This window comes from Equus asinus, chromosome 5, assembly GCF_041296235.1.
Source record: "Equus asinus isolate D_3611 breed Donkey chromosome 5, EquAss-T2T_v2, whole genome shotgun sequence".
NCBI lineage: Eukaryota > Metazoa > Chordata > Mammalia > Perissodactyla > Equidae > Equus > Equus asinus.
Genome location: NC_091794.1, coordinates 68,126,090 through 68,139,234, shown reverse-complemented (window position 1 = coordinate 68,139,234; position 13,145 = coordinate 68,126,090). Strand labels below are relative to the sequence as shown.

The window sequence follows — 13,145 nt, the reverse complement described above, 5'->3', positions numbered from 1 at the left end:
ATATTTATTGAGAAAATATAATATACTGAACACTGAAGATTCTTTTTATTTTATTGTCTTAAAGCTTATATAGAGTTCTATAAAATAAATATTAATCTTACTTATTGAGTACCTGATAATGGCTTGGAACTGTATTGAGCATTTTACATATATAATTTCACTTCATCCTCATGATAAGCCTATCAGCTGAGTAGTATTATCCTCATTTTATAGATAAGGAAATTGCATATCTAAAGAGTATCAGCAACTTGTCCAAGGTCAAATAGCTAATACGTTGCAGAGGTGGTAGTTCAGTTCGGATCTCACTCCAAATGCCATCCTGTTAACCTCTACTCCAGTACTCTAGTTTTTCTCAAAACTGATAGTTATATAAATTGCTTTCAAAGGAAAAATAAATTTGTTGATCCCTGGTTTTGACTTGTTTTTAATATACCGTTACTTAAGTTTATAGAAACAAAGAACTAGATGTAAACTCCATGTTTATAGCTTTGATACAATTATGAAACCAAAATAAATTCACAATTTAAATACAAATAAGACAGTGAAGCCAAGGAAATTCAAAATAGTATCTATAATATAATGTGACAAATAATGTTGCTTTACAAAAACCAAATTATTGTTAGTTAAAGAGTAGAACTAGTAAAACGAGGTCCAATACTATATTTATATTTTGATTCAAATAATATTGTTGCAGAGAAAGCTGTTCGTATAACTATACTGTAAAAACAAAACAGTATTAGTATCTTTGAGGCTTTGTTTGTTAGTTCATTATAATCAGACATTATATTTAGTTAAACTTTATAAGTGAGCAATCTTTGGCTGTCTTTGTTAATGGGGAACAACTTGATAACCCAGTAGAGGTACGTTGTTTACCTCATGGCAAGGCCAGCATAGCAGAATAATAGACTCCTAGGATGTCCTAATGTCCGGAACCTGTGAGTATGTTACATTACATGGGAAAGGAGAGTTAAGGTTATAGATATATTTGAAGTTGCTGATCTGCTGATCTTAATTCTCCTGAATTGTCTGGGTGGGCCCACTATAATCACAGTGGTCCTCAAAAGTGGAAGATGGAGTTAGAAGAGTCAGAGAAAGAGATTTGAGGATGGAAACAAGGTCAGAGTGATAAGATGTGAGAGGGACTCAACTGGCTGTTGCTGGCTTTGAAGATGGAGGAAGGGAACCATGAGCCCAGGAAGGCAGGTGGTCTCTAAAAGCTAGAAAATACAAAGAAATGGGTTTTCTCCCAGAGTCTCCAGAAGACAAAGCCTAATGAGACATGTGTCAGACTTCTAACCTATGAAACTAAAAATAATACATTTGTGTTATTTTAGGACACTAGGTTTGAAGTATGGCAGCAATAGGAAACATACAGTAGGATCTTGAAATCCTTCCATGAGTGGCTGATCCAATTATTTCTGGGATTTGGAGCATGCATTTAGTCTTTACTATCACTAGCTACATTTATTTCTAGTGAGCTATTGCAAATTTTTGTATTCAATGATGGGGCCCATTCTGTGCATCTTAGCCACAGCATAAATATACCACTGACTGACTGTTCAGAAAAGGCTTTTTTTGGGTTTGACATCCCGTTGGGTGACCTGTGATGACTCAGTTCTCACACCAGTACCATGAAAACTTTATGTTACAGTAAGCTTCATTGTCATTTGATCTTCACTTAAAGTTCGCTAGATCATAAACATAAACAAGAAATGAGGTCTCTGAAATTGCATGGCAGTACTTGATGATAAGGCTGTCATCTAGGACCTATATTCTAGATGATCCAGACTATGTATATACAAGTTTTTTAGGATCATCATAAGAATTAAAATACCACCCACGAGCTTGGTGATTCACCTCCCCTGTTCTTTGTCTCCTTAACCTTAATATGGGGCTGCCTCATGGTGTTATTTGAGGATTAAATGTGTTTGCACTGGTATAATGCCTAGTATTTGATGAACGTTGGCCCAAAGCAGCAATTGGCAACCTACAAGCTGATTCCACTCCTCTTTTATGATTCCAGATGGTTTTCAGTTAATTGAAACAGTTCATACCTATCTTCGACTCCATGATAGTAGTGACTTTATTCTGAGTGATTTCTAAGCAAAATCTCTTTGCTCTTTCTTACTGAATGGCCATTTCCTATAGGAGGGGAAAGCTGGGAAGCCAAACCAAAAGTATCACATGCTAAGGAGAGAGTGGAGAAGGGAGAGATCTCTCTGTATTTGCCTTGTTCCTCAGAATGGCAACCCTGAAAGACCCCAAGGAAATTTTGCTCATTTGGGGTGTGAGTCCTAGTTCCTGTTCTGTTCCTGCAAAGATGAATCAGATTTTGTCAGCAAGCAATTGCAATTGTCGTGAGGATTTAAAAATTAATTTTTGATGTCTTATATACCAGTGTTTTCTTGCCTCCATTTATATAATTATTTATAATTGTTTAATTTTAGTTTGACTTATTATCTCATTCTGGTTTAGAATTATTTCATTATTTGCTATTCTGTTTTTGAAAGAGTTATAGAATATTCTCAGAATTGGTCAGAAAGTAGTGGGCAGAGGTGAATTTAATGTTTAAGGCTTCTGTCTTCCAGCCTTAAGCTTAATCCATTCAGCCACACTGCCTCTTTAATTGTGGATCTTAATTTTTTAAAAAAAGCACTCATGTGTTCTTGCTGCGGAACAAGCTTGTTGACTTAGCCTCTGATAGTGTTAGTGATTTAAAGAGGGAGAGAGACCTGATCCTTTTAGTGGTTTTGTTTGTTTTATGCAGTCTTGGATTAGCTGCCAAGAATACTTTCCTTGTTACAGAAGGGGCCTCTAGAATTAGTAAGTAAGTTTGAAAACTAAATACCAAGAATGAAGGCTGTTTATTGCCTGATTTCTCTATTGACTCAACTTGAAAAAAACCCACTGGGAGAAAATTAAAAGAAGTAAACTTTAGGATTGAAAGGAAACTCCAAACTTTCCCAGGAACTAGAAGTTGTTGAATTGATTTCTGTCCTTGTTTTTCTTTCCCCCATTGTTCTTAGCTAAGGAAGCTTCATTTTAACTGGTTAAAAGATCAGTACTTTCTGATTCGGTAGAGATGGTTTTGCCTGTCTACGTTTTTTAGACTTTATCTTACTCAACCTATGGACAGCTTTTTAACATTGCTCACCACCACCACCCTGAAATGTTGTAGTCTCTAGTTGTCTCTGACTCCAGTCTTCTGGTTTTCTTTTTCCATTCTTGCTGCTTCTTAAGATTTTCTTTTATGGGCCCCTCTATCTGCCTGGCCATTAAAAATTGATGCGTTTCAGCGTTCTGAGCTCGTGTAATCTTCTTAGCAGACCCTCTTTAGGTGACCTCATTTATTACCATGGTGTCATTTGTCATCTCTGTGCTAAAAATTTCCAAATCTATATTTCTGGGCCAGATATTTCTCCTGAATTCTGAACACATTTACTGAACTATTTATTGGATGTTTCCATTCTGAAGTCACAGAGTCATCTGCAACTTGGTTGAACTTTTCTTTCTCTCCCAAATTTACTCCTCTCTCTGTTCTTTTTTTTTTCCTTTGGTGAGTGCAAATACCATTCATACAATTTCCTAAGCCTAAAACTTGGGCATCATCTTTAACTTTTCCCTCGTCCCTTACATATAATTAATCATTAAGTGCTGCAACTCTTTTTCCTCAGTGTCACATGAATCTGTCCGTTTCTCTCTGCTCTTATTGTCAGGTCACCGTCTTCTCCTGCTTGCTCTACTTCAACTGTTGCCTGTACTTGGAAAACTTTATCTGCATCTCCCTTCCCTTAGGCTTCCAATTCCAACTTGTCATTTAGATCTCAGCTTTTAAATACAGTTATCTCTAGAAAACCTACTTTATCCCTTAACACTGGATTAGGTTTCATCGTCTGTGTTGCCACAGCACCCAGCATTTAGCTTTTCCAGAGCCCTTGACATTATGTTATAATTGCTCATTTTCTTATTAGTATGTCCCACAAGGCTGAATTCTTTAGGCGCAGGAACTTTTTTTTTCTTTTATTTATTCAACAAATTTTTATTGAGTACCCACTATCTGATGGGTACTGTTCTAGGCATTGGGGATACAATGATGAAATAGCACAGACAAGATCTCTGCTATTTGTGGAGTTTGTGTTCTAGCAGTATCCAGCAGCTCTAGATAGTCAGTAGAAAAATAAATTAGCAAGATTATTTTAGTCTGTGATAAGTGCTATGAGGTGAATGGAACGTGGTGCTGTCAAAGTGTGTGTCTAGGAAGGAGGAAGTGCTAACTTAGATTAGTTTGTGGGAAAGCCTACTAAGGAGGTAAGGTTTGAGCTAAGAACTAAAGGATGATGAAGATCTAGCCATTTGAAGATCTGGGGACAGAGTGTTCTCAAAACAAGGGGAACCACAGCCTTGAAGGAGTGAAACAAAATTCCAGTGTTGTAGGAAAGAGAGAGCTATAATGTCGAGAATAGTGTGCGGGGGAGAGGAAGAGAGGCAGCAGGTGGTTCATGAGGTCAGAGAGTAGATATGGGTCTTGACATAGTAGGGTCTTGAGGGCCTTGGTAAGAGGTTGGATTTTGTTCTAAATGGGAAGCTTTTGGAGAGTTAGAGGAGTGCTGTGATATGACCGTAGTGTAGAGTGAGCATGGAGGCAGAGGGACCAATTAGGGACTATCGCTGTAGTCCAGCGGAGAGATTATGGTGACTTTACCCAAAATGCTAGTCTAGATTTGTGCTGTCCAATACAGTAGCCACTAGCCACATGTGGCATAAATTTAAATTAATTAAAATTAAAACTAGTTTTCTGGTCACACTAGCCACATTTCAAGTGCTTATAGCCACATGTGGCTAGTGGTTATCATATTGGACAGAGAAGATGAAAAACATTTCTGTCATTGCAGAAAGTTCTATTCAACAGCACTAGTCTAGATGGAGAGAAATTGATGGATTCAATATATGTTTTGGAAGTAGATCTAATGTATTACTGAGGAAAAGAAAGGGAGTGAGGAATCATTTTGTTTTTTGCTTGAGCAACTGGGATTTTGGGTTTTGGGTTGGGTGATGATGATGATACTATTTTCTGGGATAGGAAGAATGGAGGAGAGCCATATTGGGGTATGGGTGAACGTTAAGGATGCTATTTTGGCCATGTTAGGTTGAGAATCCCATTAAGCATCTAAATAGAGATGTCAAATATTACCTTTATTTCTCTAGCACCTAGCACAATAGTGGGTGTTCAACAGTTACTTGTAGCATGTATAAAGAGGTAGGTCCTGATGGTTCTAGGAGGACAAGCAAGAGCAAGAGAATGAAAGTCTAAAGAACATGGTGTGTTGGGAGTACAGAGTCTGATTTGGCTGATGCACAGGGTGTGTGTAGGGAAATAAGACCAGCAATTAGCTTGTTGACATTCATTCAATGAATGACACCATTTAGGCCCTGTGGATATATATCAGCAAACAAAAAGATGACAGCAACAAAATCTCTGCTAATATGGAGCTTATATTTGTGTGGTGTGTGTATGTGTGTGTGTCTAGAGGGGGACATTGAGGAGATAGACAATAAACCCTATATTAGTAAAGTATATTTTATGTTAGAAAGTAAAGAGGTGAGGAACATGCCATGCAGATAGCTGGAGGAGGAAAATAGCAGTTGGAGGAGACAGCAAATACAAAGGCTCTGAGGTAGAAATTCCTACAGGCTAGAGATCAAGGGAGCAAAGTGATCTTGGAGTAAGAGACGAGGTCAGAGACATAAAGGGGATCCAGATTGTGTAGGGTGGTAGAGGCCATTGTAAGGACTTTGGCTTTTGCTCTGAGTAAGATAGGAAGCTGTTGGAAAGTTTTGATCAGAGGTATGATATGACCTGACATATGACCTGAAGCAGAGAAACCAGTTCAGAGTCAATGGCAGTAATCTGAGTGAAAGAGATGGTGGCTTGGAATAGAGCATAATGTGGAGAGTATTGAGAAGTAAGCATATTCTGTATATACTTGGAATAGAGCATAATGTGGAGAGTATTGAGAAGTAAGCATATTCTGTATATACTTGCAAGGTAAAGACACCAGCATTTGCTGACAGGTTTAGATGTAGATTGTGAGAGGATAACTCAGGGATAACTCTGAGGTATCTGGCTTGGGCAAATAAATAAAAGGATGGAGTTGCCATTAACTGAAGTAGACAGAATTGTAGGAGAGGTTTGAGGTGGGGAGTGGTATCAACAATTTGGTTTTGGTTTTATGAAGCTAAAATGCTTATTAGACATCCAAGGAGAGGTGTAAATAGGCTATTGAATATGTGAGTCTGGAAATAGGGGGAGAAGTGTAAACTAGAGATAAATTTGGAAGTCATCAGCATATAGATGGTATTTAAGATATTTAAAGCCCTAAGACTGGATAAGATCACCAAGGATGTGAGTACAGGTAAACACGAAGTCTAAGGATTGATCTTGAGGGCCCTATGATGTTAAGGTGTCTGGAGATGAGGGGAAACAGCAAAGGAGAATGAAAATGAACAGTTAATGAGGTTGGAGGAAACCCAGGAGAATTGGCTATCTTCAAGCCAAGTGAAGAGCATATTTGAAGAAAGAGAAATTATTAACTGTTCCTTACACTGCTGAATATTGAGTAAGATAAGACTGAGAATTGACTACTAGATTTGGTGAGGTGGAGGTTTCTGGTATCTTTGAAAAGAACCAATTTGTTGGAATGCTGAGGGCAAAAACCTGTTGTGAGGGGTTATATGGAATGAAGGGAGGGGAATGTGGGATGAAGAAGGGGAGGTAGTAGTAATAGATAGTTCAGGAATTTTATTAAAAGGAGAGGAAAGAAATAGGAGTGATAACTAGAGGGGAATGTGGGGTCTAAATAGGATTTTTTTTTTTTTAATGATGAAGATACAGAATATTTACATGCCAAAGAGAATGGTTCAAGAGGGAGAGATTGATACGAGAGAAAGAAGAGTGAATTGTAGAAACTAAGTCCTTTGTGTGTGGGGGAGAGGAATCCAGCGCGTAATGTTAGGAATTGGTCTTAGATAGTGTGTGACCATGAGGTGAGTGGCTGTGTGTGGTTGAGGAACAGATAATTAGAAATGAGCAGATCAAGGAACTTAGAGGCCACGTGTTAGACAAGGATATTATTTACATCCAAAATGATGACCACAGTAGGAGTGGGAAAAAAGACATTAAGTCAGAATGAGAGGGAGTTGGCAAGGAAATTGGTTAATGTCTATAACAAGAAAAAGTATTGGGTAGTATAATCTGATGGCCTCCACTTCAGAGACAGTGGGGTTTTTGAGGAAGGAAGTTTGAGTCAAGATTTCCTTTAGACCATAGTTCATTACTACACTATGCAAATTGGCCAGCATTTCAAATTTCGTTGTGAATTAATAAATCTAGGCTCTGATCAAGAGTGGCTGCTAATATCCAAAAAGGAGAGACAAATATGATAAGCCTTCGGCTGGAGGTACACAGCACCATCTGTTCTTTCAAAAGAAAACAAAAATCAAACTGAAATCTGATCAAGTCTAGATCTAAGAGGGGGCTAGAGACTGTGCATTATGCCTCTGTAAAGAATGGATCAGCAAAATGAGACTATGGAATCCTCTCTATAGGGCAAACCAAGTGGTTTCTTCACCAAAAGAATGCAAGGAAAAAAACAAATGGAGGAACAACCTATAAATTTAAAGAAACACAAGAGACATATCAACCAATTGTATTTAGATCCTGATTCAATAAAAATATAAAAACAAAAACCAAAAAAGTATTATAAACGAATCAGGAAACCTTCTGATTGGATATTTGATGAGATTCATGATTTCTTAAATTTGTGCATGATAACAATATTGCATGAGTATATACAGATACGTTCTTTAAAGTTATTATCCTTTCAAGATACATACAGATCTAGTTACAGAGAAAGTGAAAGCCAAATTCAGTGTGAGTTGGTGACTGAAAATACATACTTTTATAAAGTTAATTGCCAAGACATATTAATTATCTTATGTGCTAACATGTTATGGAAAATATTGATTTATTCTGTATGTCTGCACATAAATTTAAAAAACATGATTAACTTAATAAAAATGGGCAAAAGACACAAGTAAGCATTTCATAAGACATGTGTACAGTGTGTTCGAAGTGTTGGAGAATATATAAATTCATAAGCTTTCTAAAGATTTTAGCATTGCCAAAATCTCTTTGGAAAATAGTTAGCATTTTCTCCTAAGTTAGACGTTCACATAAACTATGACTCAGCAATTTCACTCATAGGTATATATCAAAGAGAGAATCTTACCATGCACAAGAATGTTCATAGCAGTACTGTTTATATTAGCAAAATTTGAAAGTAGAAAGGGTAGAAAAAATGCCATTTAGTGGTAGATTGAATGAATAAATAGTCTCTCTATTAACAGGAGAGTAGATGAATAAAAACAATGGAATATTATACAGTGATCAAGTCAAATAACTGTAGCAAACACAACAATGTGGATGAATCTCAATAAAGCAAGTCCCAAAATGTTACATATAGCATTATACCCTTTCTTCTAAAGCTAAGAACAATTAAAATAAGAATACACATATGAATATGAATTTTTCATATCTATATGGAGAGAGGGGGCTACACATACATATGTGTACAGTAGTCCCCCTTGTCCACAGTTTCGCTTTCTGCAGTTTCAGTTACCAGCAGTCAACCACGGTCCAAAAATAATGCTGTGTCACAATGCCTGCGTCATTCGCCTCACTTCATCTCATCATCTAGGCATTGTATCATCTCACATCATCACAAGATGAAGAAGAGTCAGTACGGTACGATAAGATATTTTGAGAGAGACCACGTTCACATAACCTTTATTACAATATATGTTTTTCTATTTTATTATTAGTTGTATAACTATTGCATAATCTCTTACTGTGCCTAATTTGTAAATTAAACTTTATCATAGGATGTATATATAGGAAAAACATAGTGCATATAGAATTCAGTGCTATCGGTGGTTTGGGGCATCTGCTGGGAGTCTTGGAACATAGCCCCCGTGGATAAAGGGAGACTGCTGTATGTATATAAATAAAGCTGTATAGAGAGCGAGCGAGAGAAGAGTAAACAGGGGATTCAGGGTGATGGCTCCCTTGGGTGAGGAGAGGCAATGGGATGGGGCGGGCTGCTGCACTCTATGCTTGGATGGAGGTATTGTCAAAGTCCTGGGCTTTTTTAGGTGATGGGTTTGTAGGTTCTTATTATATTATTAAAAGTAGTAATTAACTAAACAAGAGCAGGCCATTCATAGACCAATAAAGACAAATGCCGTGAACCAAGGATGATGATTACTACTTTTCTTTATATTACAACTGAATTTTAATTAAAGAAAAATACTATTCTGTATATATAGCTATATAATATTTTAAGACTCTATAGATATAACCATCAGAAAGGTATGCTCATGACGGTTGATTTTTGCCAAACTTTAGAAAGATTTTTTCCCATGAGTTTTATATGCTATTTAAAGGAATAGTGCCTAAAAATGCATGTAACTTGACCAACTGAATAATGCTTTGGGTTTTTCTGGATACTTGAAATTTTTTTTTGCTTAATTAGAAATACTGTTTCTGAAAAGTTTCTAAAGTATGTTAGTTTACTTTTCTATTGTATTAAGAAAATAGTGACATGTATGAGTGATTCCTGATTGAATTTCATAGAATGCTTCAATGTGATTATCATTTTAGAGGGCTCAAAAGATTTGGCTTACTTTGGCCAGGCTTAGAAGATAATCCTGGAATTTGCCTTTTTCACGTGAAACTGTTTTCTTAGGACTTATTTCTTCTAAAAATGATGTTTCTCTTTGTCCCCACCTCATTCTGGTTAATTGAAATTTTATTGGTTGAAGTAATTTTCAGTCTCAGATTATTTGAGTTTTGGCTCCAAGCTGCTCACATTATTTAAAAGTGCTAATTCCTATTTACTTAAATACCTACTTTGTTATAGATACTTTGCTAGGTGTGTAGTTATTAATCAAATGATCATAAGAATAAGTATATAGTTACCAACTGAGGTATGTGCTCTGAAGCTCAGGGAAATGCTTCCGTGAGAGCAAAAAGAACCTAACCTGGGTTAGGAAGTGAGCTTTAAGCTGAGATCTACAGGATGAGTGCTAACCAGTTGAAGGGTGGAGTACAGGTCGTGGTATAGGATTCAGGTTAGCAGAAACAGCTTGTACAAAGGAGCTGTGCCAGGAGGAAGTGCAGCATGACTAATAAAGAAAAGAAACCCTGTATTGTAGTGGTGGAATCGAAGATGAGACAAACAACAGAGATAGGCAGGGGCCTGATTTCTTTAGGACCTAAGAGCAATGGGAAATCCCTGAAGATTTTTAATTATGACGCTGCTGGAGAACAGATTTGTGTTCTGAAAAGAATACTTGTTTAACATCTGGATTCCTGGGTAGACTGTAGGCTCCACAAGTAGAAGGAGGAGCTATTGATTTCACCAAATGCAATACAAGTAGCTACTCAATGTTGTGTCACCGTTTCCTAGCTCAGTGCCTGGCGCACAGTAAGTGCTCAGTAATGTTAGCTGTGGTTTTCATTGCTCTGGATTGGCCTTTGGTGTGGACAGTGGATGCTGTGGAGTTAGGGGTCTCATGAAATAGTTCAGTCCAACAGTGTCTATTGAAGACCTGTGATATACTTGGAGGAATTAGCAGCTAAGTTTATTAGAATTTTATCACTTCTTTTCTCTTATGCCCCACAGATGTACAGTTAGAAGAAAAGTGATTGAGAATTGTTAATCAATCAGATCAGCCTTCAGGGAGGGACACAGTGGGCGCTCTTGCTCTCTACTAGTCATGTTATTAAATTGGAGTTCGGGGCCATTAGGATTGCTTTTATAGAACCATTTCTTCTAGAGTTCTCAGGTAAAATTCCCTTTCCACAGTTCATTTGAACTTATTCCTCAGTTATATTAGTTTATTTTATATAAACTGGAGTACCTAGTCATTTTTCATCCCAAAGACTAAAGATTGCTGCTAGAAATATTTCTTCTGAAAATTTCTAATAGTTTTCAATACTATAGCTTTAATATTTTACTTTTTTCAAGTGTATAATTTATACATGATGTGTCCTTAAAATGTATAATACGTTGTTATATCACCAACTTCCTGGCCATTTTTTTCACTCCTCCTTAGTGGGGGATAGTAAGCAGAATTACCATCCAGCATATACTTGCTTTTGTGCACATTAACAAAAATGCCCCATCTGGGTGGACTAATCACCAAAAGGTTCCTCTGCTTCTGACACATCCTGTATCCAGGTATACTGCCCAAAGGGTGGCATCTGGGCTCCTTTCAGCTCCTGCTTGTGCCTTCTACTGGGTGCCGTTAAGCCATGCAAAAACGACACCGCTCTACTAGCAGCCATAAATAGTAAGTCAGTATAAATTAGATATTGCTCATGATCAATCAGATTACAGATAATCCTTTATAAACAAAGCAAGCCTATTTTAAAACATAGAACAACTGTTCATTTATGTAAGTGTTAAATGCAACCTTAGTTAAAACATTAATATTGTATTTAACTTGTTTTCAAGATGTCGGTAAAATTGTGTGTATAGAGGGGAAGTTGTACTTTTTTTAGGAAAAATTTTATTTTGCCAAATAAAGCTAAGGTTCTTTCCTTCTATATTTTTTTCAGTTATTTTATTGAGGTCATAATGGTTTGTAACAGTGTAATTTTAGATGTACATTGTTGTTTATCAGTTTCTGTTTAGACTGCATCATCTTCACCACCAGTAGTCTAATTTTTATCCATGACCATATGTATGTGCCCCTTTACCCCGTTTGCCCACCCTGCAACCCCCTTTCTCTTTGGTAACTGCTAATCTGTTCTTTTTATCCACGTGTTTATCTTCCACATAGGAATGAAATCATGCAGTGTTTGTCTCTCTGTGTCTGACTTATTTTGCTTAACATTGTACCCTCAAGGTCCATCCATGTTGTTGCAAATGGGACGATTTTGTCTTTTTTTATGGTGGCGTAGTATTCTATTGTATATATATACACCACATCTTCTTTATCCATTCATCCCTTGATCGCCACTTGGGTTGCTTCCACGTCTTGGCTACTGTGAATAATGCTGCAGTGACCATAGGGGTGCATAACTCTCTTTGAATTGTTGATTTCAAGTTCTTTGGATAAATACCCAGTACTAGGATGGCTGGATCCTATGGTATTTCTATTTTTAATTTTTTGAGAAATCTCCATACAGTTTTCCATAGTAGCTGCAACAGTTTGCATTCCCACCAGCAGTGTATGAGGGTTCCCTTTTTTCCACATTGTCTCCAACATTTATTATTTTTTGTCTTGGTACTTATACCCATTCTCACTGATGCAAGGTGATGTCTCATTGTAGTTTTGATTTGCATATCCCTAATAATTAGTGATGTTGAACATCTTTTCATGTGTCTGTTGGCCATTTGTAAATCTTCTTTGGAAAAATGTATATTCATATCCTCTGCCGATATTTTGATCAGGTTGTTTGCTTTTTTGTTGTTGAGTTGTATGAGTTCTTTATGTATTATGGAGATTAACCCCTTGTCAGATATATGATTTGCAAATAGTTTCTCCGAGTTGGTGGGTTGTCTTTTCATTTTGTTCATGGTTTCCTTTGCCTTGCAGAAGCTTTTTAGTCTGATATAGTCCCATTTCTTAATTTTTTCTTTTGTTTCCCTTGCCTGTGTAGACATGGTATTTGAAAAAATGCTGCTAAGACTGATGTCAAAGAGTATACTCCCTATATTTTCTTCTAGGAGTTTTTTTTTTCCCCAGATATTGGTACCTGAGCTAACATCTGTTGCCAATCTTCCTTTTTGTTTTTTTTCTTCTCCTCCCCAAAGCCACCAGTACATAGTTGTATATTCTAGTTATAGATCTTTCTGGCACTGCTGTGTGGGATGCCATTGCAGCATGGCCTGATGAGTGGTGCTACGTCTGCACCCAGGATCTGAACCAGCGACACCCCAGGCCGTTGAAGCAGAGTGCCTGAACTTAACCACTTAGCCACGGGGCTGACCCCTCTTCTAGGAGTTTTATGGTTTCAAGTCTTACATTCAATTCTGTAATCCATGTTGAGTTCATTTTTGTGTATGGTGCAAGATAAT

The 13,145-nt window shown here is 37.1% G+C and overlaps 1 protein-coding gene across 4 annotated transcripts in view; it reads left to right on the top strand.

Moving 5' to 3' along the window:
- PRKAA2 (protein kinase AMP-activated catalytic subunit alpha 2) overlaps window positions 1-13,145 on the top strand; it is a 75,788-nt gene that overhangs the window by 34,630 nt on the left and 28,013 nt on the right. The window lies entirely within an intron of this gene.